At 38.1% G+C, this 27,875-nt stretch overlaps 5 non-coding genes across 5 annotated transcripts; 1 reads left to right on the top strand and 4 right to left on the bottom strand.

The window, feature by feature from the left end:
* Positions 1–18,420: 18,420 nt before the first annotated feature.
* On the bottom strand, positions 18,421–18,502 carry Trnas-cga. Its single transcript has one exon. It is a non-coding gene; the product is annotated as a tRNA-Ser (tRNA).
* A 503-nt stretch (positions 18,503–19,005) lies between these two features.
* Trnas-cga lies at positions 19,006–19,087 on the bottom strand. Its single transcript has one exon. It is a non-coding gene; the product is annotated as a tRNA-Ser (tRNA).
* Positions 19,088–19,390: 303 nt separating this feature from the next.
* Positions 19,391–19,463, bottom strand: Trnar-ucg. The gene has a single exon. It is a non-coding gene; the product is annotated as a tRNA-Arg (tRNA).
* An 884-nt stretch (positions 19,464–20,347) lies between these two features.
* Trnas-aga lies at positions 20,348–20,429 on the top strand. The gene has a single exon. It is a non-coding gene; the product is annotated as a tRNA-Ser (tRNA).
* A 6,747-nt stretch (positions 20,430–27,176) lies between these two features.
* On the bottom strand, positions 27,177–27,258 carry Trnas-aga. The gene has a single exon. It is a non-coding gene; the product is annotated as a tRNA-Ser (tRNA).
* Between the last annotated feature and the right edge of the window lie 617 nt (positions 27,259–27,875).

Genomic DNA, 27,875 nt, shown 5'->3' with positions numbered 1-27,875 from the left:
GTTTTAACTCATCTATTTGGATTTTTCATTTTATATATAATTTTCCTTAATTTGCTAGATTTATTTTATATATTCATATTATTTTATTAGTTGTTTTATATATATCATATTTTTTAAATAATAAAAATCGAAGCAAACATTACTTTTATTGCTATTTCCAACACACAGTACCTCAGTTTTTAATTCTACCCACCCTAACTATCAGAAATATTCTTTTCTGCCGTTCAGGATTGTATTTGACAGAAAAATGGTATGGGTCTGGGTTTGGGATGTTATTTGCGACAATGGGGAGTCGTCTGCGTAGTGCGTCAATCGTATGACCCGCTTTCAAGATCTAGCAACAGTTGTTATATATTTCCAGTTGAAACTACGCTATAGTTTAAGGATAGCCAAAAAGCAGCTGTTATAATTAATCTAATCCCTCGCAACCTTTCACTATCCTTGTTTATTTTCCTTTTGCCCTCCAGCAGCATTTGTTACGTCACTCATTACGTCATCGAGTGCATTCTTCATTTTGGCTCAACATGAAAAAGAAAAAAAAACAATCCAGACAATCTGGACTTCTCCTCCCAGCGAAAATACAAAACCTTCATCATCATCCCCAGCTCCAGTGCCATGTTCATCTGCGGACCCCATCATCATCATCATAATCGCGATTAAATTGCAATTTTTCTCACTTAAAGAACGTAATTCGCTCCGAGCCAACAATAATGACGGCCAAGTTAATGTTTTGCTTACCACATTCATTTCAACTCGCAGCAACTTTGGACACGGAATGAAAACAAAATAGGAGTGAATAGAACGGAATGGCAGTGAAGTCAGGGGCGTTCTCCTGACGGTGGTCAGGGGAGGGGGGGTTTCTTCAGGGGGAAGCTCCGATGTGGGAAGGTGCGGAACATAATTAATAACTCAATCCAAGCGGAAACCCTAAGACAGGCATTCAGTGCAGTTTAGTTCAGCTCAGTGGAGTTGGAGTTGCACTTGATTCTGTTGCTTGGGTACTGAGAAAAAACTTATGGAGATTCGGAGATTAAAGATCGTTGGATAGAAGGAAACTTTGACAAGATATCCATGAATCAAATTAAAATCAAAACATGAAGGGTGATTAGTAGGTAACCATGTTTAATCAACAAATATGATATGATAGATTATTAAATGATATATGATTATTATAAAAGATATATTGTAATATATAATATAATATAATATAATATTATATTATATTATATTATATTATATTATATATTATAGTTCCAGAAATATATATATTTTCATTGTTGTTCACTTGTTTAAATCTTTACGTTACAGATTGCTTAAATATTTATGTTGGTATGGCTTGGTTTTCGTCAAATTTTTCTGAGTTGTATTAGACTTTGACTCGGGAACTGTGTGGCTTAAAGTTTCTAAGACCTAGATATGGGTTCTTCAGCTCCTTAAGCTTGTAAAAATTCCCATTAGATCTAATATTTTCTGCGTGTAACCATATAGCTTGATGGCTGTGTGTTTCGTGGCCGATGTCTGTGGTTGTTCGCACTCTGCGTTTATGAAGTGCGTGATCGACTGGGCGTTAGGGATGGGGAAGACCTGTAGTCCTCGTGAGCGGTCACGAGATAATGGCCACAAGACCCACGCACACGCCGAGGGGGCAATTAAATGCATAGAGGCAAGACAGCTTGAAAAGGCGGAAGCGTCACCGTTCTTGACGCACTCATTGCGGCCACAAACCCGTGATTATATGGTAGTACCATCTTACTATTACCATTACCAGGCCCTATATCTTGGCAAAACAAAAAAAACAACCAAACCCCCTGTAATTAGCACTAGAAGACACAGAGAGAGAGAGAGTGCGTCTAACGTGGGGACGTATGTGCATTGCGCACTGTACCTGGTACAGTAAGCACTCGATGCACTCGCCCCAAGGCCGTGGGCGTTTTCGGGTAGGCGTGTTTGATTGTTCAATCATAAGCGGCTGGCCATAATCACAGTGCTCCCAACTGCTCTGTTTGCCTTGGCAATTAGCCGGGATTCCATACACCCCACTCCCTTCTCCAAGATAGTGCAGATTATTGGGATCTTAAATGGGGTCCATTTGGCGGGGGCTGATCTTGATAAACGGCCGATGGATGGTCTTATAATGGATCTCACCGCGGGCAATACGAGCAGAAAAAAACGCACAAATGATATGTATGTTTCAAGTGGGGCTATTATGGAAGGTTAAATTATGAAATTAAAAAGAAGTACTTAAACAACGATAAGAAGATTAAATATAGGGGTTAGGATATTTGGTTTAATACTGTAATACAATTCAATTCTTAAATATAAATCGAAATTGGAATTATTCTGCTTGATTTCCTTGAAAACTTGATCTTTAATAGAGTTACCAATTCTGGCTTGAAAAATAAGCCCAGAAAATATCAGAATACCGGAATATTTTTAAAAATAAAAATAAAATATAGGTAAAATATTGGATCAGTTAGTATTAGGATATAATGATAGCCTATACCTAAAAAGGGCTAAAGGCTCTAGTTTAAAAAGTACAAGTAGATTTTTTTAACATATGAAAAAAGGAGGAAAAACTGTTTTAGATCAGATATTATTAACATTTTATGATTACCAATATATTTTTAATTATTTTAGTGGAATGGAACTATGCATAAACGTTTTTCTAATAATACAAATTAATTTGTTCATACCATCTCCTTTCCTAGGCTATAATTAAAGTGAAGAATTATTATAATTTCACTTTTGCTGTGGCATAAAAGAAAGGGTTGCCATAAATATCAAGTGTAAAGTGGCAGGCAGCTGTCGCCAGCGAGTTCCCCCGATTGATTGAGTCGCCTGGTTGCCGCAAATTATATCGGTAAAAACTGAAATGCCGCGACCGCTGGCACTTCCACGGAAAATGCCGAAGAAATGCACTTCCAATAGCCACCTATATGTGCATATTTCTTTATGTTTATGTCTACACGTCTATATGTCCGTATGTAGATGAGCATTTAACGCGCCGCTTGCATGTGAAACGAACAAGTTGCTGCTGGGACCTCCAGCTGCACCTGCAATGCATTTAATTGCTGTTAGAACTTGGCCACAGAACTTGGCCATAACGGGTGATCTGCCCCTCGGAGCCCGGGCTCCCCCATCCCCTTTTCCTCGTATCCCCCCGATGATGATGAATTGCATTTTGCACACTTTAATTGGATGAATGTGTAATTAAGTTGTGTGCCAGTTCATAAATTGAATGCAGCTCCAGCTCGCAGATCTCGCAGAAATGCAAACTGCAAACTGCAAACTGAGAACTGAGAAAACTGCCAACCTTTTTTTTTTCTTTCATTTTTTTTGCCCGTCTGAAGCCGGGTTTCGGCCACAATTTCCGTGAAATCTTCAAATCAAACAAGACACATGCGTTGCGCATGCGCATTGTCCACTGCCATCTGCACCACGGCAACACAGCCACGCAAGTCCTGCCGGCACACTGAGCGAAATAGTTGCGAGTTCTTGGCCTTGGTTGGGCTGTTTAATACTGGTAAACTTTTTTGGGTATTAAAAGCAACCTCTAAATTTATCACTAAGTCAAACCTTAAAGTCTTTGGCTCATTTGAAGTCATTATAAAAGACTATGATTATTATCATTGTCTTTCATGATATTCTATTGAGCTTTATTGTTAAATACCATAACATAACATTGTAAAATGTCTTCAAGTTTAAATACTATTTTTATGGTTCTAAGGTTTGGTTAGGAATTTTAATATAAGTCGTTTGAAATTGGATAACTTTCATTAAAAATATATATATTCTTTTAATAATCATACAATTTCTTAAACAGCTTTTAATTTAAATGCGCGAATCGCTGATAATAATTGTTATTAAGAAATAATACTACTAAACTAATTCTAATTTATTTTATTTTTAAATTTTATCTTGCAAATATGTTTTTAATTATAATTATGGAATTTACATTTATCCCCGCAGAAAAAAGACCTTAAGGAATCCAACTTTATTTCTTAAAGTACCAGAAATGGTTAAGTTTTTTGACATATGAATGTTATTTATAGATCCTGACACTTAAGTCCTTATTCCTCGTAAGACCCTAACTTTTTTTTCAGTGTCAAGAAGAGGTGACCCTGGCAGAGGGGCTGATCGGAGGGGACTCCTTGGGCCACCTTGCTGGCTGTTCGCTGCTCACTGAGCCATCGTCATCGTCGCGTTCAACTTCGTGTTCATTAACGCTTTGCCCATTAAACTTGAGGACTGGTTCCTGACCCCTCCAGACCTCCAGACCTCCAGTCTCCTGACTCCTGCCTCCTGCCGCCTGCCCCCCGCAAGGCGTCCTGCTCGTCACCCGGCTCCAGTGCTTTTCGGAAAGCGTTTAATCGCATTTACATAGATTAGGCAGAATTTGTGTGAAATTGAAACTGAGCGAATGCAAAAAAAAAGTGAAGGAGCAACAGAAATAAATAAATAAGAGGCGTGCAAAGTGCGAAGATTACAGGAACCCAGGTAATTCCTGATAGACAGACGAACACCTGAGTGGCGATTCAGGATAAAAGACTAAAAGCAGTTAACCGAAAAAAGATACAAGCCAAGAAAAATAACGATAATATTTTTGGACAAGCAGGAAAATAATATTATGTTTAATTACAGATGAATCTAGTATTTATATCTATTTATTAATATTTATAATAAATATTTTTATGTTCATACTCTTTATATTTGAAGTATATATTTGTCATTCAAAATTTTATTTAATATGGATATTTTTAATTTTTTTGTGGATTCGCGAAATTCTCTTTTAAGCTTACCTAATATTTCTAAAATTACTCGAGCAAAAATAAATAAAATAAGTAAATTATATGAGGCTCAACCTTCAAACCTTGTATCTTTTTAGCCTAATAAGACACAATAATGTTCCAAAAAGTTAAAGATACAAATGGTAGCACATTTTGGGAATCTTTGATGGACTAGATATAAATACTTATATAAACAGTGAGCTACTTTTCGATGGTGCAACTACTCAGGTCCTATCAGTCCATTTTTTTTCTTTGGCCGCTGCTTACTTTCTTGTGCATTTCGTTCTGGCGTCCTTTATATTTTGGCATTATTTCTTTTTTTCGACTGCCTTTTTTTTATCACAACCCAAATTTCTTCATCAATTAAGAACATCAACGAGTTGCAGGGAAGGGGCGGGGGAAAAGCAGCATCGAACCAGAACAAAGAGTGGAAAAACAAGCCAAGGAATGGGCCAAGAAATGGGGGGGTGTGGGGTCTGGGTGGAAAATGGCGTCTATGCCTGTCCATACTTGTTATTATCCTTCGAGTCGAGGACGCTGACACTTTTTCGTCATTACTGTTAAAAGCGTTAAGGCAAAGGACGTAGCGAACCCAACAAACAACAAAATGAAAAGAGTTTTATCAGGCAAAATAAAAGGAAAGCAGCCAGAAAAAAGGCGACGGAGGAAAATAACTAAAAAAAATAAAGGAAAACTGCAAGGAGCTGGCATAAAATCTCTGTAGGATCGCGGGGCGGAGGGCGGAGAGGGGAGGGGCGGGGCCGGGCAGGATGTTTTGTTGGCCAGGGTGCCAAAAATTGAGGTTATCGCTGAGCAACGGCAGGACGTTGAGGACGAGAAAAAGAGGCTCACTGGGAAAAATACAGGAATCTTATAATAAATATAATATAAATTATTCAGAACATTATCAATACTATATGGATTTTTAAAAACTTAAGTCTACAGCTTTGAAACCTGAAGATAACATTGATTTTATTGCTTGGTATCAAAAAGAATGTTATATTTTCATATTTCATACGTTTTTAAGAGAGAGTTTTGGATTGGATCTTTTGTATATTTTAAATCAACTTTTATTTAAATAATATTAAAGGTAAGTGTATTGTGGCATGAATTGATATTCAAACAAGCTCTATTTTATTATAAATACTATAATATTTTGGCTTTTTCAGTTCATATATTTATAGATTTATCTATAGTACTAGAAATTACATACCTACAATGAACTATTGTTTAGTGTGTTATTTAATTATTAAAAGAAAATACAAGAAAATAGCTTTTTTTAAATAAAGGCTAAAAATAAAATGGTAACCAAAGAAGTTTTGTTAGGACTAGATAGCTTTAGAATTTCTGGTATTTCAGTTACTATTTAACCAGGTTTGTCTATAGAACTTTAAATTACAAATGTGCAAGGAACTATTTATTTTAGTTTAATATATTTTCTCTGGTAATAATATTTTTCTCACATTTTAAAAATAAAGCAGGAAATAATTTTGTTTTTGGCCGTGCCTCAAGAAGAGCCGGCCCAAGGAGTTGATGGTGCCTCCCTGCATACGGGACTGAAATGCCAAGGCGCGTGGGTCGGCATGTCCTTCATCAGGCTCATCAGGACATGCAGACGGAGGGACAGGGCAGTGAGGGGACTGAGGGACAGAGGGACTCCAGCTGCATCGGGATTCTGGTCGTCCTCGTCTGGTGAGCTCTGTATACCATGGCATCATTCCATCGTCCTGCGTGCTGCACGCGTCGTTGCGCTTAAATGCCAAAATGCAGCCCCCACTGCCATCCCAATTTTTCCTTATTTCTGGACCCCCAAACCCACTGATTACCGTTTTTCCAGGCACTACCCACTCCATCTTGAAATCCCCTCGCCGCCAACACACACACACATCTTACAACGCAAAGCGAGTGACATTTTCCGATGGTACGGCAGGGGTATAAACTTTTTGTGTTAAATTTGCCAATTTTGGGATGGGGAGTACCAAAAACAGCCACAGGAATTTATAATGATTATACATCCCTAAAAAGTATACATAAACTAAACTTCTATAACCAAAAAGCTAAATGCAAAGATGAAAAAAATGTTATTAAAGACAAATTATATATTAAGCAATAAATATTACAAAAATAAATTAATTATAATAAAATGGTGTTTATAATTTAACAGTATTTTGACAATAAAGCTGTACCAATAAATTCTTTTTTAAGTATTAATATTAAACTAGCGAAATATTTAATACTATTAAGAATTTTGGCAATATTATGATTTAATCTTTGAAGTATTGAAATCTACAGTGTTAAGACCGCAATAGTCAAACACTTATAAAATAAAATATATTTTGGCAAAATCTATTACAAATATTTATTATAAGCTTTGGAAGATTCACCAAATTATAGGTAATAAATAATATATAAATAGGCAAACGGCATCGGCAAGTTGTGCATTTATTTCGTTAAAGCTTGGCTTCTATTCGTCTTATTTTTGTGGGAGGACGTAAAGTTTTTCCCAAGTTTTGGCAGAGATTGATGAATTTTGATGATGTTTACGCGCAAAAGGAGAATTTTTCTTCAGCTGTATTTGTAGGTCTTCCACTCCCCCTCATTGTTTTTTTCCTTCTTATTTTTTAAGGAGTTTTGTAGCTGCAGCGGCATCCTTGAAATAACCTTAATCCCCCGGCACGAGGGGCAAAATGAATGATGTTCTATGGGAGGCGAATGGAGATGGGGGGGGGAATCCAGGACCCTCGATGTTGTTTTTGGTGTCAGCGGCCTGCATTCCTTGAGCTGCCAACCCAACCCCCTTTATATATTTCAAGGATATCGTTTCATTTTTTACCCCACATTTTCGTCTTCGGTGTCGTCGTTAGATTTTCATTTTCATTGCAATTTCATTTGGTTGCCGCACGAAACGCAACGCAAAGTGGCCGGGACCCTTTGCAGTTATGCAGCCCCCGCACTGCCACGACCCCCCTTTCACGCCACCCCTGTGTGTCCTTCGGTGCGTGTGCATTGCAAGGACGCATATTAATATCCTTACTTAGCTGCATGAAATGTGCTTAGCACGTTTCCACACTTTCCATCGCCGCCCCTCTATTTTCCTCCCCTGTCACTTGAATAGGTGAAAGGGGTGCGTTGAAGGGGGGGTGCCAAAAGGGGGGCCAGAGCTACCCCTTTTATCTGGGGGACCCAAGAAGCTGCAGGAATTTCCTTCTTTCATTCCCAAAGGGGCGAAACGGAAAGGCCTTGGATTTATTAAAGCGATTCAAAGATGTTTTCGAATTCGAAAGGACTCCAAATGTATTTTAAATGTATTTAAATTTAACCCGGAAATGTCAGTAATAACTGTTGATAAATTTTACGGAAAAGAGTTTTAATAAAATTGAATAAATAAATAATAATATTTACAAGAGACTGTATCTTTTTGTCTTGAATAAATTTAAAGATTGAAAGAAAACTCAGTTAATCTTAAAGGGTTGTGTAGAGAAAGAGTATCTATTAAAAAATAAATATTAAATAATACTAAATTTAAGGTGATGTATTTAATTGTCTTTAATTTGCTTAAAGTTTTTTAAAAAATTCAGTATAACTAAAAGATAAAAAAGTTGGTTTAAAATATCAAATCTATATATTGTAAGCTCTATATTATACAATTAAATTGGAGTGAAAGTGTAAGGTGCAACACAACTAAATTGAAAACTAATTAAAAGTGGAAAATTGGGCCAGGAGTGTCATTCAGATGTTAAAGGAAAATAATCAGGAAAATAAACATTTAAATGTTAAAGGAAAATAAACAGGGTAATGATAAGAAGGATTGGTTTAGAAAATCACAAAATTCGCAATATAAACTTTGGATGGCCGAGCAAGTACATCGAGTGCTGCGTAGGCGAGGCCGAGCAATTAGTTCCATTACGACTTCCGGCCGGCGAGGTCCTGCCGTCCATTCTCGCAGGAACCCAAAGGAATATCGCTCATACCACATGTGGCACGGGGACGCCAATGGCAATCGATGAGAGGCTGCACCATGCAAGAAGGGCAACACAAAGACGACGTTTATGCAACAGTCATTCGCTGAAAATGGCAGGCCAGCGGGAAACAACACAGAGTGGGTGGGGGAAAATGGCAGGGCGGAAAAGCGGAAAAAAACGTCGCTGGAAATGGCATGAAAATGAAAACCTACCGAGCTGCAAGTGGATGCTTTCTGTGTGTGCACTTTGATGCTCTTATTGCGTTTGCCAGCCACACACACACACACACACACATAACACACAGCAAATCAAATGAAACACCAAAACACAGACAAGGGAAAAGCGGAGTAGGAAAAGCGGGAAGAAATTGAGTGCCGCCCATGCAATTTGCAGTTATTGCCCCAAAGCATCGCAGCAGCACAAAAACCCCCACTCGGAAAAAAAAGGGACCCCCCTTTGGCAGAGGCTTTCATTTCGTCAGGATGGAAATGTGGATTCCTCTCTACTTTTTTTTTTACTTCTTTTTTCTATGCCAGCATTGCCAAAAAATCTCCAACCGGACGCAGTTGGTCAGCTAAACCCCTTTTCCCCCCACTCACACACACACACACACACAGGAATATATGCACGCTGGAAAAGTGCAAAAGAAAATGTAAATGAAAAGAGCGTGTGTTTTGCGGGGGGTTGGGAAAAATGGGTAAAAGCAGAGTGAAACACACGAAACAAAAAGAAAGAAACTAATTCGATTAATCATCAGGCCAAAAGGCAGCAGCAGGCAAAAGGCATCCTGCCAGCCAGACAACAACATGGAAAAGCGGAGGCAAAAAATAAGGAAAACTAAATGGAAAGGACCCGGGCACACACACACACACAGATACAGATACTCACAGATACATGTGCAGCCCATTGCAGCTGAACGTCGACAATTGTTGTTGTTTTTGCTGCTGCCGCTGCTGTTGATGACTGACTATAACACCCAGCCACCCACCACCCACCCACCACCCTCCTATTTTCCCGATTCCCGACAAGCCGAAAAAAAATGAAGGGAGTCGGAAAATGAAGAGATGGGCTTTGGGTGGACAGCAATCAGGAACACAGGAAGTCGCATCGATGGAACGCGGAAAATACTCTTACTGGAAAATATATACAATTGCATTTGCAGATACAATTCATAGATATTTGATACCAAAAATGATTTAAAAATATGCCAGTTCTTTGAAATGGAGCCAATCTATGATATAGTTATTTTTGAGACTGATTTAAAAGCTTGTCCTTAAGTAATTTTTATTATTATATTAAACCACATATCGATCTATATTTTATCTCAAGTAATTAATCTCTTATTTATTTAAACACTAGGTAAAGCATATATTAGTATAACAAGTTTTTAACGAATTTGTATACTTTCATTTTAATTTAGTAATCCTTATCAATGGGACTTCCATTTTTAGGAATTAAATAGTTCCTTTAAAAAAATGCACATATATTCCTTCATCTTTCAAAATATGCGAAGTCTGTCAAGTTGTCTTTGTACGCAAGTAATTATATTTTTTATAATAACCCATTCAAATTAATATTTTTTTTAAATCATTAATCGCTTAATTTGTTTTATATTTATTTTTATTTTAATATTAGATAAGTTATGTATTAGAGTGCAGAGCAAAATAAATAAATGTATATTAAATATTATTATATTATAAAAAGTTAAATAATCTTAAAATAGGTGGTATATTTTTTATTATAATAATTAATTAATTGTTTTGTCCTGCATTTGGAAATTTAAACAGTTCCATTCGCACTGTGCCAACTCGATGACCAATTGTTCGTACCCCTTGGCTGCAGCAATTCCCTCTTTTGAGTGCTTCTGGGTGTCCTGGTTGATGCGAAGGCGTTGCTACTGACGCAGCACCACTCCCCTGCCCCCCTTCCCACTACACCCCTGCAATTGCTGCACCACTGGGTGGCCCGGCCTGGCCTAAGCCGCCCCCTCCCGGCCACCCCGCCCCCGGGGAACTCCACCGACGCCACTGTACTGACTCCCAGCCATGCGGATTCAACCCAAACGACGCATGCACAGAGCCATCATTCGAGTGGCATGTGTGTGCCAGTGGCGTGGCAGGGGTTTCCAGGGGGTTCAGCGGGTGCTGGGGCTCCCCCCGGATGTCAGTGTTTGAACTGACCAATCTGCAGGCATATATTGCAATAGGCGCAAGCTGCAGGGTGCAGGGCGCACAGTGCGTATGCGCAATGCCGGAATATCTGAAAGCCTGGAGTCAGGTGAAAATGCTGAGACTGGAGATGAAAAACAAAAACACAACTATACCACTTTTTAGGAGGCCTTCAAAACTATTATATAAGCTATTATTAGGCCTAAATTTGTTTCCTTAAAACATTAAAAATCATAGCTTTTAGGTAGTTAGTACTAGTTAATAGACATTATATTTAATTTAAAATATTTGTATGCATTTTTTTAAATTTATAAAATTCGTAGAGATAAGATAAACTATATGCTAGGTATTTCTAAATTTTATTTACCTTATCCTTCATTTAGTTAAATTAAATAACAAAAAAAGTATTTTAGTTTTTTGTAGAGTTGTGCAACTCTTAACAACTTAAATATTAGGAGTTTCACAACACAATAGTTCAGTTTTCATTACCAAAATAATACAGATATTACGTATAAAACCTCCTCCCCTAGTAAAGTGTAATATTGATGGACCACTCAAGTAAAACCCATTCACTTGACCAGTCCATAGGCTTTTTTCCCTGTGTGTTGGCAGATATTTGGAGCTAGTTGGGGAGCTGAAAGATGGGGGCTGGGGCCATGCAATTAGTCTAATTGCTAAGCATGCCAGCCGGGCTATTTCCATTTGCATTCCCGTCCAAATCTGGCCAAGACAGATCGAAGAGGCAGCAGGCAAACTGGCGCTAATCGTTCAAACGAAATCAGCAACAATTCATTTGCACAACAAGCGCCCAGCCAGAGTTCCATTTTCAGAAACCGTGGTCCAGAACCCAGAACCCAGAGCCCAGAACCCACTACCCAGTATCCAGTATCCAGTATCCACTATCCAGTATCCAATATACAGTACCTCAAACCCCAGGACCAAGTCCAACTGGCAGATTATCTTAATTCACGTTGTGGGAGACTAATGAGTGCAAACCGTCGAGGAAGTGGGAGAATATCCAGCGAAAACAAACGTGAGGCCTTTCTCTCAATCTCAAGCTCGGCAGACGCCTCTCATTTTGGATGTGGGTTGTATTTGGGTTTGGTCTTGGGTCTTGGAATGGGATTTCGGACTAAGTTGCGGATCCATCGGACGTTCATCCATCGTGCCACTTCAACATGCGTGCGTTCGGCGGTTTTGAGTGGAGCAGTTGTACTCGAATGTCTTGTGGAAGCTGCGTCTTTAATTGAATTAGTGGGACCAGTCAGCCAAGCCACGCTCCCTCTCCAAACACTGAACGAAATTAGGGGATATTTCCAAAAATAAAATAGATTCATATTTCAAACGGAATGTAACCAACTATAGGTTCATAAGAAAACCAAATTTTTCCAGCTTCATAGTGATGCCAAAAAAAGACATTAAAAAAATCTTAAATTACTAAATCAATTAAAATAAATTAAGCTTAAGATGCGCCTATTTATGTCATCTTCATCAACATTATTTAAACAAATGAATTTCAATACAAATAATACATTTAATTATTGTATAATACATTTAAATTGATCTAATAAAATATATTATAGAATATAATGTAATACTATAATACAATTTAATAATATAGTATAAAATATATTATTTAATCATAAGCAAACGAAAAAAATATTTGTACAGATATTTTTAATGTAATGAAATCAATTATAAAGTAGCGGATATTTTTTTAACATTTCATTTTAAATGCTACTACATTGGTTTCGAATTTCTTTCATATAATTAATTAAACAATTAGGGTTTTACACAAACAATGGCAGGAAATGTTTTAAAAATGATATCACATAAAATCCGACGTCTATTAATAACTTATTATTTATTAATTTATTTTTGGCGGCGTTACAATATTATTTTCCCAAAGTAAGTTACCTTTTTATATCACCTTTAATAACATACTTTCTTTGAGTGCAGGCTGGTCCCCAACTCTCGGCGATCTGTGCGTTTCAAAATCGCATTAATTGTGCGCGAGTTCCCGAACTCGAACGCGATTGCCGGGCGATTCTGGTGATTCTGGTGATTCCCCTTAACCCGCCGATGGCCCGGCTTCCCTGGTTCCCGGGATCCCTGGGTTCCTGGTTTTCTGGGGCCTTATCTGGGCGAACGCGTTGTGCGTTGCTTGTGACGCCTTGTGTCGCTTTTAATTAAGCATAAATTTCATCACACAAGATACGAGTTGCAGTTGAAAGGGGCACGCAGTGGGCTCTTTCTTTTTATTTTTTGTATTTCTTGTTGCCTTTGGTTTTTTGTTTTTATTGATGTTGCAGCAACATGCAGAGCGGTTGAGGCAGCTGTTTCCCAAGGAGATGCCCAAGAGATCCCGGGGGAGACATTATGACAGCCGCCTAATTGATTGAGCCATTTCACTGCTGCCCCGAAAAGTTTGCGTCTTGCAGGGGAAAGCGGCAACTTTCTTTGGGGGCCCCCATCGTTTGTCAACCGTCCACACACAGATTGCACAGCTGCCGGAGTTGGCCAAGACAAATGGAGCGCCATTACAGTTGGCCAGGAGCAGGTCCCAAGTACCAAGTGCCAGGAACCAGGAACCAGAAACCAAGAGTCAAAGCCAAGAACCCTTGGCCACGAGCCACATCCTGCGGTCAGCCAGCGAGTGAAGCAGTTCCCCCAGCGGGCTATTATCATCATCGGTCAAGTCATCGGGAATAAATCCTATTTTTTATACAAATATATTGCTTAATTATAAGTTTAGTTACCAATAGTGGCAGCAAGGTCAGCCAAAACTGCAATCAAAGAGCCCACACTTCTGCTTTAAATACCCACTTAACTGAACTTATGTACATTTTTTTGTTCAATGAAATACTTTGGAATTTTAAAGAAGACTTGCAAATGTCTATCCCGACATCAAAATGTAAGCCTTAAAATATATGTAACTATCTATTTATTTTTTTCAGAATATTAACGTAATGTAAGCCTTAAAATATATGTAAATATCTATTTATTTTTTTCAGAATATTAACGTTTCCTATCCATACTTCATTCTTAAATAAGTTTGCTTTTTAAAAAATCATGCATATACCATGACTTTAAGAATTAAGCCTTTAAAATCATATTTTTAGATTTTTCCTTTTAATACCTCATCATTAAACATATTTGCTTTTTAAATAAAATCATGCAGAGGCTTAACCCTTGTTAAAAATAAAAGTCTTTAATTTTGTCTGCGCTGTCCTATCTGCTAACCTATCATAAAATCGTTTTGCTTGATGATGGTCAATTCTTGTATGAATGGTTTGTTATGAAATCATATATGTAAGTATAAGTGAGAATTTAAAAATCTATTTATCTACTCAAAAATATTATAGCCTAAATATGAATGTTACTATCTATTATAATGTTCTTATTTTTAACGTTTTCCACTCTTTCCTATCAATACCTCTTAGCACAAGTCATTTTGAGTCGGTAGTTCAAGCTTATCTTTATTTAAAAGGCAGGACTTCCGCCTCCGCATATAATATCCACGTATCGAACGGCTCTTTAAAAGCACCTCCCACTTCCGCTTTTGCTTTTGGTAACTGACGAAACGTGGGTCATTGACTTGGCCAAAAGCTTTTGTTTGGTTATTGCTTTTGTTATTACAACGGCCCACACATGCCCGTCATCCATGGGCCACTTTTTCTTCTGCCATTCTTATTTCGGCTCGTTTTTTTCAGGGCTTGATAAGAGCGACAGACGCTGCCCATCCCGACCACCTGACAAACACCTGTCTGGCCCAGGTCCTGGTCCTCATCCCGATCCTCATCCTCATACCCATACCCATACCCATCTCCATCCTGTTTCTGTTCCTGTTCATGGCTCCTGCGGCCTAGCCTGTTATGTTCTGATTTTTTGCCATCATCGTTTGAAATCGTATCGCATTTTTTTAAAGGATATTGTTTCAAATAATTCAAATTGTAAACACACTCTGCGAAAAAGTATATATTAAATATAGAAAGGATTGGGTTTTATATACTAAAACACCTTTAAGTTGTGTTGAAAATATGGGATTAAGAGCTATGCGGATTTAAGTTATTTTCTTTTTCCTTTTTCTTAGAAAAGTTTTTTTGGAAAGACAATTTTAAGAAAAGCCCATTCAACAAATTAAATTAAAGATTCTTTATTTGACCCATTTCCTTTTTTGGATATCCTGTTAAAAAGTTTCTCGTGAAAAACTTTAAAAAACTTCCCTGGCGATTTTAAAAATTAATAATAGTTTTTTATTTAATTTAAAATTGTTTTTATATACCTTTTATTTTATTTTTTGATTTACTATGAGAATAGAAATTAAGACATTTAAAGAATCTTAAAAAAACAGGCCAATTAACAAATTCAAAAAATGTTTTATAGAGTTTTGTTAATGCTAAACATTGCCGACTTAAGAAATTTCTCTGTTTTAAAATTATGTTTATTGTTATTTTTAGATATTATTATGTTATATTATATGTACATATATTAGTATTACAATAATAGTATCACGTCACATTTATGAAAAATATTTTTGTTTAGTGCAGGATTGGCTCACACTGCGCTTCAGTTAATGTTTGCGCCAATATTTTGCGGGCAGGTGGTTTCTGGTGGGGGTTTGCCAGGGAGGGGCTCCACCAGGGGCGGGGAGCAGAGGGGGCGGGGGTTAGGAGGTCCGTTCCGACGGTCTGGCCTGGTCAGCGTGCGGAGGCGCCTCCATCGGTCGCCGGTGCCAGCGTCGTCGTCAGTGTGTCCAGTGGAGCGTGATGTCGTCTGACATTTACGGATATATGTACATGGACAGCCGATTACTCACATAGGGAACGATCCAGGGGGGGGCGTTTTGGTGGATTGGGAGGGGGGTTGGTTCGCGAATGCGGACATTGCTTTCGGACCCCCTGGCCCAGTCCATCCTCCGCCGGTTTGTGCCTCGTTTTATGTATTCCCGTATTTGCGTTTCCTCTTCTGGTTTTTTATTTTGGCTGCTATATGCGGCTCCTCCTCGAAAATATAGAGGATAACACGGAGAGAAAAAAAACGAGTAAACTTTGCAAAAATTTTGTTAACGTAAAAAAGTCTCTTTGTTCTTGTTTTTTGGTAAATGGCAGAAGGTGAGAATGGGAGGCTTAGGTGGGTGGTAGTGTTCCACAAAAATATGCTAGCCATTTGCTTGCTCTTTTGTAGCTCTCAATCTCTTGATAGGAAGTTACTTCCCTACATTGATGGGTTCGATTGAGTATTATCTATCGATGGGGGTCTGGGTTATCTTGGGTAGATCTCTGGAATATAATTTTTAAAGTTAGGCTTAACTTAGAACTGGCTTTACTTCATATATTATTTATTTCATTTCATTATATTTATAGGTCTCAGTTTAATTGAAGACTTCCAAAATGTTTACTATGGTACATCAGTACTTTCCAAATTGCTACAAAAATAAGATAATATCTATAATATTACTTATTAGATCTATTATTTCAGAGTATTCTCAATATCGTTTCGGCCCCGTAAGTGACTCCTTCAGTAGTTCCGGCTTTTGCTCGTCGGTTTTGGGGACTCAGACAGCCCCCCGGGCGGCATCCAAGCCCCCACCCTCTTTTGGCCATAACCTCTGTGATGTATCGTCAATATTTTGTACCTTTATCAAAATTAAATTCCGGCCAGGAACGTGTGCCTACACGAGTGGCTCTTTCTGGGATTTCTGTTGTGTGTTTTGAATTTTGCATGTCTGATGTCTGGTCCTCCGACAGAAATGGTTGATTCCGCAGGGGGGTTGGCATATCGTTGCTGTTTCACTTTAATTGTGAATCGCAGTGAAGTCAGTGAATTCAGCAAGTTCCGGGGGATTTCGAAACGTGGGCCTATCAGCGATTGGGGTGCAGACGTAATACCTGAAAGATGGATGGATGGATGGATGGGTGGCTGAGTCCCCCTTGCGATTTGGTGCAAACTGCAACCCCATTGCAACGCACGGGAATAACAAAGGCCCAGAGTGCCTGATGGATGTCGGTCCTTTTGGTCCTTTTGGTACTCAGTCCTTGGTCCTTTTGGTCCTGATCCCGTTGCCATCCGTATGTGTGTGGTTGGGCTTCAGTTTCGAGTGGGTGGTTGGGTTGCTGGGTGGATGGGTGAGTGGGTGTTAACGGCTCATCGATATGAGGCACTGTTGGCCACAACCAATCGCAGCGCGAATGCAGCGCTGCAAAAAAACGCAGCTACAGTGCTGACCAAAAGGCTACGCCCATGTGCCCGCCCCCTTCGCCGGCGATTTGCATGCGTCGCATTCGCCCAGCCACCCCCTTTAACCCTTCGCCGGTGCAGGGGGTTGCTTATGTGCCAGCCTTTGCCGCGTGTGCACGTTAATTACTCCGCAGTGGTCTCGTTCTCACTTCCTTTCCCACCCCTCTAAGCCATCTCGCTCTATCTCTATGTGTTGTGTTCATCAATTTGCCATCGATTGCAAAAAGTGAAGTCTCAATCAGTGACAAAAGCAGCAGCTAAAAAAAATGCACAATGACAGTAATAAAACCTGCGAATACCCTGTGGATCCTCTAAAAATTATGTACAGTATTTAGTTAGATCTATAAATTTTGTAAGAACCCAAGTTAGGGTCAGGAACCTTATAAATATGTACATATGTTTAAAAAGAAAACCTTATTTTGTTTAATATTTTGTAACAGTAGTTTTGTTAAATAATACAATGTACTTAATGTTTTAATCCTGAAATGTTTTAAAACCTCCAAATGTTACCTTGATATTATACTAACACAAATTCATTGATCAAAAGTTCGGTTGAAGAACCATTATAACTTAATTACAAATATTAAAATAAATGATTTACTCTTGACATACTTTATTTTCTAACATAACATATCAAAATCAGCTCATGATGCCCTCTCAGAAAAAGTTCCTCATCGCGGACGTAAACCAATCTCAGATCGAACCTTATATGGTATATACGCGCTGGTCAGCCTAGTCGGAAACTAAAAATAGAGCGGGCCAGCAACAGCGCGGTGTGAGTGAGAGAGGGCGACTGCCGCCCCACCAACAATATGTTTCATATGCACCAATGTCGTGGGCATTTACTACCATTTTTTCGCCTCCTTTTTTCTGCACCTCCCCAAACTATATTTTCAGACCACCCAGAAAATGCCAAACGAACCCCATCAACCATTTCCATCCATAATAATTGAATTGGAAAAAACCAAAAAGGGGGGGTGATGGGGACGCGGTCTGTTGGTTGGTTTAACGCTACGCGACCACAGGAAAATTGTAATTAAACAGGATATGATGTTGGTTAAGGTCCAGGCCATCAATGAGTGGGTGTGTGGCTGGATGTGATGGCTGAATAAACTTGTTGTCTCCTAATTGGGAAACCGCTGGGGCAGCTCGAGAAACAAAACCCGTACTGACGGTCTTTAATTTGTCATCAGGCTTAAATGAAGCGCGAAAAAATATGAGAATTAATTGAGAGAGGTGGTGTGGCAAAAATAAACTTCTATTCGCAGCCGGTAGGATTCGAACCTACGCTCCCAGAGGGAATCTGATTTCGAGTCAGACGCCTTAACCACTCGGCCACGACTGCTTGGTGAAATGCGCAAGAATACGTCTTCAGAACAGCATTGCAGATCAATAAAAATCGGTTAAATATCAGGGGTATTTCCCTAACCGTTTATGATATTCATTAACTTATATCAGCATACTCAAATCAATGAACTAACCAACTTTTTTGAAAGGAAATATATTTAAAATACTTTAAATACCATTTATATTGGATATTGGATTTTATAATGAATAATATAATATATTATGAGCACCACTTGTTTTTACAAATAAAAGCCAACTAGATCTTCAAAAAAATTCCGGAACTAAATTTGATGTTGGAAAATATTTTATTTATTAATATTTATATATTTTTAAATATTAAACATTCAACCATTTATCTAGTATGCATTAAATGTAATATTTTGTTAAAACCTTTGGGCTTTAGTGAAATATTCTATAGCAATAATCAAACTTCCTCAAAATTCAACTTTTCCCCAAAATAATAAATCCCTGATTACGTTTTTCATTAAAAAAAATCCTTTTCGCAGCCGGTAGGATTCGAACCTACGCTCCCAGAGGGAATCTGATTTCGAGTCAGACGCCTTAACCACTCGGCCACGACTGCTTCTTGTTCTTATTGGTGCCAAAAGACCTTCTTATCCTTCGAATGTGACTTGGCCAAAGTCACGGAAATGGCACATTTTTATTGAAATTAAAATTTTAAGGAACTTCCTAACAAAAAACATATGAGATTATATGTAGTATTATAAAAGGAGTGACATAAGTAAATTAAATGGCTTGCAGTTTTCGGTGGTAAACTGCTTATGCCCATACTATTTCATCCACTGCTTCAATGCCGCTTTTAAGAATAAAATATATGTTTATTAACAATATTAATTTGTTAAAAAACAAAAAAAAATCGATTTTCCGACCGTGACAGGACTCGAACCTGCAATCTTCGGATCCGAAGTCCGACGCCTTATCCATTAGGCCACACGGTCAGTTGTTTCAACGTGGCTTAACTTGTCAACAAAAGCAGCCAGCTAAGTTCTTAGTCGAGCTCAAAGGATGTGAAAGGAGGTAAGGGAAATATGCCAAGTCAGACTTCAAAAAGACTCCCCCAATGAATGGCAAATATATCGCTAGTTTTTTGCACAATTAAACCACAAACTATGAGGCGATTTACGCATTCTCATGCGTCACACTCGCACGCACTGTTTTAATTCACGAAATAGAGCGAGAGGGAGATACTTCTTAAACTAAAGTCTTTTAAGTGCTGACATATGACTCAAATCGAGGGAAGTGGGGAAAACACATGCGGACTAACTCGATTTGTTTTATGCAATGCCAAACAAAGCCATTTCAACTGTGAAGAAAAAATGTTGAACGGATAATAATGAGGGAACAAGTGTAACGTGATTTAAAAGGAAAATGTATAAAGTTAAAAGTTTAATTAAAAATATTTTCCTTAAAAGTTCCTCAAATATTTTTAGCACCTACAAATTTTTTAATTATGTGAAATGAGTATTTCTAAAAGCAACCTCTGGGCTTGTTATTTATTTGCATGTTTTTCACATACACAACGCTAATAATGCGTATAAGAATTCGAAAAAGAGGGAGATGGGGCGAGGAAGTGTAGGGGATAGAGGGAGAAAGAAAGTTCAACAGGGTTGATAGGAGGAGAAATACAGATAATGTCGAATAACAATTTAGCTAACTATTCAAATCATTTAAGCATTCGGACTTCAACGTACATATAAACAAGTATTCACAAAATCACGAGATTTCATCACTGTGATTTATTCACTCAGTTTGGTCTATAAATAGAGATAGGGGAGGGGGTCCAAGCGAATTAGGGGATCTAAGTGGCAGCTTTCTTCACCAAGCAGTCGTGGCCGAGCGGTTAAGGCGTCTGACTAGAAATCAGATTCCCTCTGGGAGCGTAGGTTCGAATCCTACCGACTGCGGTTCGGAAGATTTTTTTTTAGCTTTGTTTATATTTGTAGAGAGAAGAAATACGCACGTTGAAGTTATGCCATCGTTAAAAACACATATTTCATAAGATCGCGCGGAAATTACTATCCTGTACGGAAAGTAGCAGAGACGGAGAAGAGTCCGAAGAAGCCACAAAGTCTATAGCCTCCTTGATTCTCTGATCCCTTATTGTATCGGTGAAAATGAAATCGGTTTAATCTTCTAAGCATTCAGTGGTTCTGCAGGAAAAATGTACAAGATAATTATTAAAACAAAACGTCAATTTATAATCACAGTCGCGTTACCTGTGTTACCTTTATGCTTTAAGCGGTAAAATATGCGTCAGCAGCGGGAACATTTTCATAAATTGTGTTAAACATGAAAGTACTAATGGCAGCAAAATGACAAGCCAACTTAGTTAAAAACATATTTATCGGTTTTTTAATCGTTGTTCAGCCAAATCAAGCCGTACAGCTAAAAGAAAAAAAGTTTTTCAGATTAAAATGCCCATTGATTCCAAATTAAACAACGAGCTCAACGAGTTATGACATTCCATTCCTCATTCTGACTTATACTTTTGTTATGGCAGCCAAAAAGCTGAATTTTTTTTGGCGAAAAAAAGGGTTCAAATTTTTGTCAAAAATAAGAGATTCAGATTTTTGTCAAAAATGCGACATTTTTTTTCGGTTTTTTGATCGTAGTTCAGCCAAATCAAGGCGTACAGCTAAAAGACCGACTGTTTTGAGCAGCTTGCTAAATATGCTAATGATCCCTATCACTTTAAGGAAAATTTATTTTTTGGCCAATTTTCGCTTTTTTTGTAAGGGGTTACATCATCTTTTTTTGCGAAAAATGGCAAAAATGGAAAATTTTCAGGTTAGAATGCCAATCGATTGGAAATTAAACAACGAGCTCAATGAGGTATGACATTCCTCATTCTGACTTATACTTTTGTTATGGCAGCCAAAAAATGGATTTTTTAGGGCGAAAAAATGGCTTCAGATTTTCGTCAAAAATACGAGATTCAGAATTTTGTAAAAAATTAGACATTTTTTTCGGTTTTTCCATCGTAGTTTACCCAAATCAAGTCGTACAGCAAAAAAACCGACTGTTTTGAGCAGCTTGCTAAATATGCTAACGATCCCCATCACTTTAAGGAAAATGTATTTTTTGACCAATTTTCGCATTTTTTGTAAGGGGTTACATCATCTTTTTTTGCGAAAAATGTCAAAAATTAAATATTTTCAGGTTAGAATGCCAATCGATTGGAAATGAAACAGTGAGCTCAACGAGGTATGACATTCCTCATTCTGACTTATATTTTTGTTATGGCAGCCAAAAAACGGATTTTTTATGGAAAAAAGGGGTTTACATTTTTGTCAAATATACGAAATTCAGATTTTTGTCAAAAACGCGACATTTATTTCGGGTTTTCCATCGTAGTTTAGCCAAATCAAGTCGAACAGCAAAAAGACCGACTGTTTTGAGCAGCTTGCTAAATATGCTAACGATCCCCATCACTTCAAGGAAAATGTATTTTTTGGCCAATTTTCGCATTTTTTGTAAGGGGTTACATCATCTTTTTTTGCGAAAAATGGCAAAAATAAAAAATTTTCAGGTTAGAATGCCAATAGATTGGAAATAAAGCGACGAGCTCAACGAGGTATGACATTCCTCATTCTGACTTATATTTTTGTTATGGCAGCCAAAAGACTGAATTTTTTTGGGGAAAAAATGGGTTTACATTTTTGTCAACAATACGAGATTCAGATTTTTGTCAAAATGCGACATTTTTTTTCGGTTTTTCCATCGTAGTTCAGCCAAATTATGACGTACAGCTAAAAGACCGAATGTTTTGAGCAGCTTGCTTAATATGCTAACGATCCCCATCACTTCAAGGAAAATTTATTTTTTGACCAATTTTTCCATATTTTGTACATCACTTTTATGCGAAAAATGGCTAAATTTAAAAATTTTCAGGTTAGAATATCAATCGATTGGAAATTAAACAACGAGCTCAACGAGGTATGGCATTCCTCATTCTGACTTATATTTTTGTTATGGCAGCCAAAAGACTGATTTTTTTTGGGATAAAAGGGATTCCATTTTTTCAAAAATACGAGATTCAGATTTTTGTCAAAAATGCTACATTTTTTTCAGTTTTTCCATCGTAGTTCAGCCAAATCAAGGCGTACAGCTAAAAGACCGACTGTTTTGAGCAGCTTGCTTAATATGCTAACGACCCTCATCACTTTAAGGAAAATTTATTTTTTGGCCAATTTTCGCATTTTTTTTAAGGGGTTACATCATCTTTTTTTGCGAAAAATGGCAAAAATTAAATATTTTCAGGTTAGAGTGCCAATCGATTGGAAATGAAACAGCGAGCTCAACAAGGTATGGCATTCCTCGTTCGGACCAGTACTTTAATTATCGCAGCCAAAATACGGACTTTTTAGGGCGAAAAAATGGGATTCAGATTTTGTCAAAAATACGATTTTTATTTTCGGGTTTTCAATCGTTGTTTAGCCAAATCAAAGCATACAGCTAAAATACCGACTGCTTTGAGCAGCTTGCTAAAAATGCTAATAATCCCCATCAATTTCAGGAATATTTATTTTTTTGACCAATTTTCGTATTTTTTATAAGTATTAAAATGGAAAAAAATTAAATATTTCCAGGTTTTTATAGAACAAATGTTTATCTGCAAAGCGTTGCAAACCCGATACCCAACGCCTGAGTCTCTTCCAAAGGTCTCCAGCCGAATCGAGATTTGCGCAAAAACACAGGCCGCACAACGTCTAAATCAGAGGTGAGGTCAGGTGGTTGTGGGACAGGTGTAGAGCAGGCCGCCAGACAGATAGCCCATTCCCTCCGTATCTTGCCATCGCCGAAGGACAGACAGTTTATTTCATATCTCGGGGAATATATTCGGGCTTAATAATTAATTTTTGGCGAGCCTCTGGCGCCGTGTCCTTTTCGCAGGAGCACAGAGGCCTTGTTGAGCACAACCGGCGACATCCGTTTCAGATTTGGATCTCCACACCGCTCCTTCTGGGCGGCCAGCTTTGGTTTTTGTTGGTAGCTGATTAGCCGCACTTAGTGGAACGGCATTAGGCCACTTGACGAAATTAAAGGGATACTCCTGTCGCCGTCGTCCTGCCAGCGAGGCAGAGGTCCTCGGGCGGTCGTGTGTAACGGCGACAGCTGCTAAGACGTGCAAAATAAACAGAAATTCCTACCGAAAATATAATCCGGAAGCAGCCACATAATGACAAACGCTGTGTGCAAGCGAGAGAGCAGGACAGTGGGCGTCTGAGTTAGAGAGAGAGGGGGATAATAGGGGAGGAGATCCAGGACGAGACAGACAAAATGCCTTGTTCCAGCTCGAGCCGAAAAGAGGAAAAGGATTATAAAATACGACAGAAAAAAGAGTGCTAAGTTCAGCTCATCGAAGTATCAAGCACACTCTATAAATGAGATAATATTACAAAAAATACTGACAATTTGAAAATATTTTGAAATATATTACAATACAGTTCCATTTCTAGAAAGTCAATATTGATTTCAATAACATTTTTTGACTGAATATCTTATAATATAATAAATGTATGATTGTATCCATAACTTCCGTTTTAAAAGACACAGAATTTTCCTTATCTTTTCAGTATTTTTAAAAATACCTCTAGATAGGGTATAAAGGATATAAGCTTAAAAAGAAAACATTGACTCGGGGCGATGGGCCAGCAACATCGACAGCGGCGTCATTTGGCGTGCATAGAAACCGTTAGTCCGGCCCTCAACAAAATACAAGTAAATATATCCAAAAAAAAAGACCCGACCGAATGTTTGTACTTTAAATGACATTCCGCAGTAAATTTCACGTTTATAGCCGGCACACAACAAATAAATATCAAGCGTTCAGCGGCGCTGCAAGGGCTGCCAAACAATTGAAAGTGGACGAAAAACGAAACGGATGAGGGAATCCTGCTGTCGTCCTGCTGCCACCGGCAGGATCAGCTCCGACCAGCAAAACAATAAAAAATGATTGCACAAAATAATAAAATAGCGGCGGAGGACAAAGGCAGCCCTTCTCGGCGCTTCTCATAAATTGAAATGAGTGAGAGCCATCGTCATAGGATGCCAGCAATTCGGAGCTCATGCCGAAACGGTTATAAATCCACAATATGTGCTATAAAAAAACACAAAAGTCTAGGCTTAAGGGGTGAATAAAAAACATCAGACTCTTCGGACTATAAGGAAAGTTACTTAGTTCTCTTTGAAAATAAAATTTAAATAAATACTAAAAAAAATACTGAATATTAAAAGATGAATATAACCACTATTGGCTGTAGGAATTCTTTCCCACCCATGGACACATGCCTCCGCAATAACTCTGTGGGCCCCTGGGAGTCAGGGTGGGGCAATCAACTAGTCGGTTACCCAGACCCAAGTCCTGAGACGAACGTATCAGCGGCACTTCATCTTGATTGACATGCGCATTGAGAGCGTTGACATAATGATGGACAGACCTGATCGCCGACTGGGCTGCGTTGCTTGATGTGGCCGCGGGATCCGGACTGGCCCCAGTCCTTAGCCCCAAAACTGGGAACTGGTAGTCGGCGCTTGGAGTTGGCCACACCGGCCGATATGCGTAATGAGAGGAGCCCAGTCGCGATAGCGGTGATTGCGGCCTTTAAGATTTTCCACAATATCAATTTTCATTGTTTCGAGGTCCGCAAATCCCCAGATTGCCGCCCCATGGCTTTGTCACTCACGATCTGTTCTCGATCGGTGCGATCTGCACTATCTGCGATGACATAAATAGACGCCAATTAAATGGTCCCTTGATGGGACACGTTTTTTTGGTCCTTACACTCTGGAAAAGTTTACCAAAGTTGGGGGTCTTTTGACCTTATGATTATACCTTTATACCTTATGATTAAGAGGTGATATTACCAGAAATATATTATATCTTTAATAATCACATTCTTAATTGATGAAGACTTATTTCAGCTGAAATACTTGTGATTTTTTCCAGTTTTGTATGGTTCTTAGCTGATTTAATCAAACTTAAATAGGTAAACCATTGTGTTTATCATATTAAATTATGTGTGCATTGAAAAATATATATTTTTGAGCTTGCTGTCCTTTTTGTTGTTGTTTATTTCGAGAACCGGAATTGAGGCAGCCACAAAGTAACAGCAAAACGGAAATAATTTTACAATAAATTATATCAAAACGAGTCGCACACCCACAGCCACGCAAATATGACACAGAAAGTTATCGGTGGTGGGGGAGGGACGAGGAGGGGGCGGCCAGGACGAGAGCGGGACAGAACCAGTTTCTTGAAACTTTGCGAGACATAACGGCGTCTGCCAAAAAGGAAGCAGACAAAGTCCAACAACAGCCACCGAGGCCAAAAGCCACAGTCGTGGGCGGGCAAAAGAGGGGGGCGTGGCAAGCCGAAATGCACGGAGGGAGGACCCTCGAGAACTTTTGTGGCGACAATTTCCCCGATTTTCCATACCCTAAATGAATTGGGCATTCCACCATCGAAGGATTATAAAATAAATATAATATAATATGATATGATATCATATGATTTGACATGATATGATTTCATATTATTTAATATATGATATGATATATGTATGATATGATATATAATATAAGATATGATATATGTATGATATGATATATAATATGATATGTGATATGATATGATATGATATGATATGATGTGAAAGAATATTAAAAAGATCTGTTCAAAAGTATAGCCAACAAGTTAAGGTTGTGCAAAATAAGAATTACTGGCCTAAGTTATATGCAATTAAATTATGATCATCTGTCTCAAAAAAAAATAATTCTTATAGAGACCATAATATAATATTAATCAAAAATATAAGACCTGTAAATTATTCCATTGTTAAGAACTGGACAATATTTTTAGGAACAAACCTTAAGTAGATTAAAATTTGTTTCCCTTTTTTATTTCCTATCCATCGACTTGAATTGAAAATAAATATTTAAAAATGTTTCCCAGAGAAAAGTCAGTCCTAAGGGTATTCGGTTAAAGTTTTGTTAGGCAAACCAATATTTTCATGCTTACTTCATTCTGTTTTTGTGGCATTCGGCCTAAAATGCCGAGACCTGTCGAAAACTTTTTCATCGACTTGCCGGAATTGTGAGTGGGTGCCAAGGTAAGAGTTTGCTCCTCGCTTATCGTCAACTGGCAGGAACATTTTTTGTTATACTTAACTTTATTTCATTCTTATTTTTCGTATCGAGTATCGAAGGATTTGATATGGGAGGGAACAACCAGAAAGAGATTTTACTTTAAGGCCCCGGAGGATTTTTATACAAATATAGTATTGTTGTAGATACTATATTTGTATAATTGGCTGGTATTCAGGAAATGGGAAGAGATAGATACTCTAATATCAATAGATAGTTTTTGAGCTGTTCCAAATTGTCGCGAATTAGAAAGAGAAAGAATCAAATAATGTGTAAATAAAAATTAGGGAATTATCATAATTCCATTAATCTACTTTTACCCTGCTGGGAACTGAACTCGGAACTACCGATTAATAAACGGGCAACTCAACCACTGGGCTATGCTATATCATAGAAAACTTGAATATGTTTGGCTCAAGATGAAGCTCCCCGATTTATAAATAGCTTTAAAAGATTTATAGTAAATGTTGGTTTTTATTAAATATTAAAAAAGAAATTCTTCTGATCGCAGTCGGTAGGATTCGAACCTACGCTCCCAGAGGGAATCTGATTTCTAGTCAGACGCCTTAACCGCTCGGCCACGACTGCTTGATGAGGGGGTTCCGCAATTGGAATCTCAAGAGGTGGAAAAAAGCGAACCTGCCTATTCAGATACCATTCGAGAGATACATATTTAAGTAAATTATGTAAATATTATTATGTATTCAGCTTTCGTGTTTGGTAAGGGTATTGTTCAACTCGATTTCTCTTAATAAAACTACTCATAGAGCGGTGCTAGTATATGTCAACATTATTATAAAATATTGTTGATCCAATGGTTCAATAAACCACCAGAGATTTGGTAATATCTTTGAAAATCGATCATTACTATCTATTGTAAATAGATAGATCTAACTTTAGTATTTTTATTAGTCATCAGAGAATTTCGTAGTTTCTTTTATAGGTGTCTAGCCTGATTTTGAAACAACCTTCCACGTCTCAACAAATTTAATTCTAATTTATTGGTTTGCCATTAAGGCGGGATCGTAAACCGAGTCCGCTCCCCCACCGCCCCCCTTGTTTGCCCCACCCTTCAGCTGTCTTTCGATGTCTGGTGCTTTGTCAGATTTTCTTATTGCGTGCTCTTAATGACACGGCTCCAATTAAAGCGGCGCACATTGTCAAAACAGCCGCCAACGAATTGAAATCAAGACGGGGCCCCACAA

The sequence above is a fragment of the Drosophila subpulchrella genome, chromosome X (genome assembly GCF_014743375.2).
Source record: "Drosophila subpulchrella strain 33 F10 #4 breed RU33 chromosome X, RU_Dsub_v1.1 Primary Assembly, whole genome shotgun sequence".
Classification (NCBI taxonomy): Eukaryota; Metazoa; Arthropoda; class Insecta; order Diptera; family Drosophilidae; genus Drosophila; species Drosophila subpulchrella.
The sequence above is the reverse complement of the archived record's forward strand: the minus strand, read 5'-3'. Positions and strand labels throughout refer to the sequence as shown.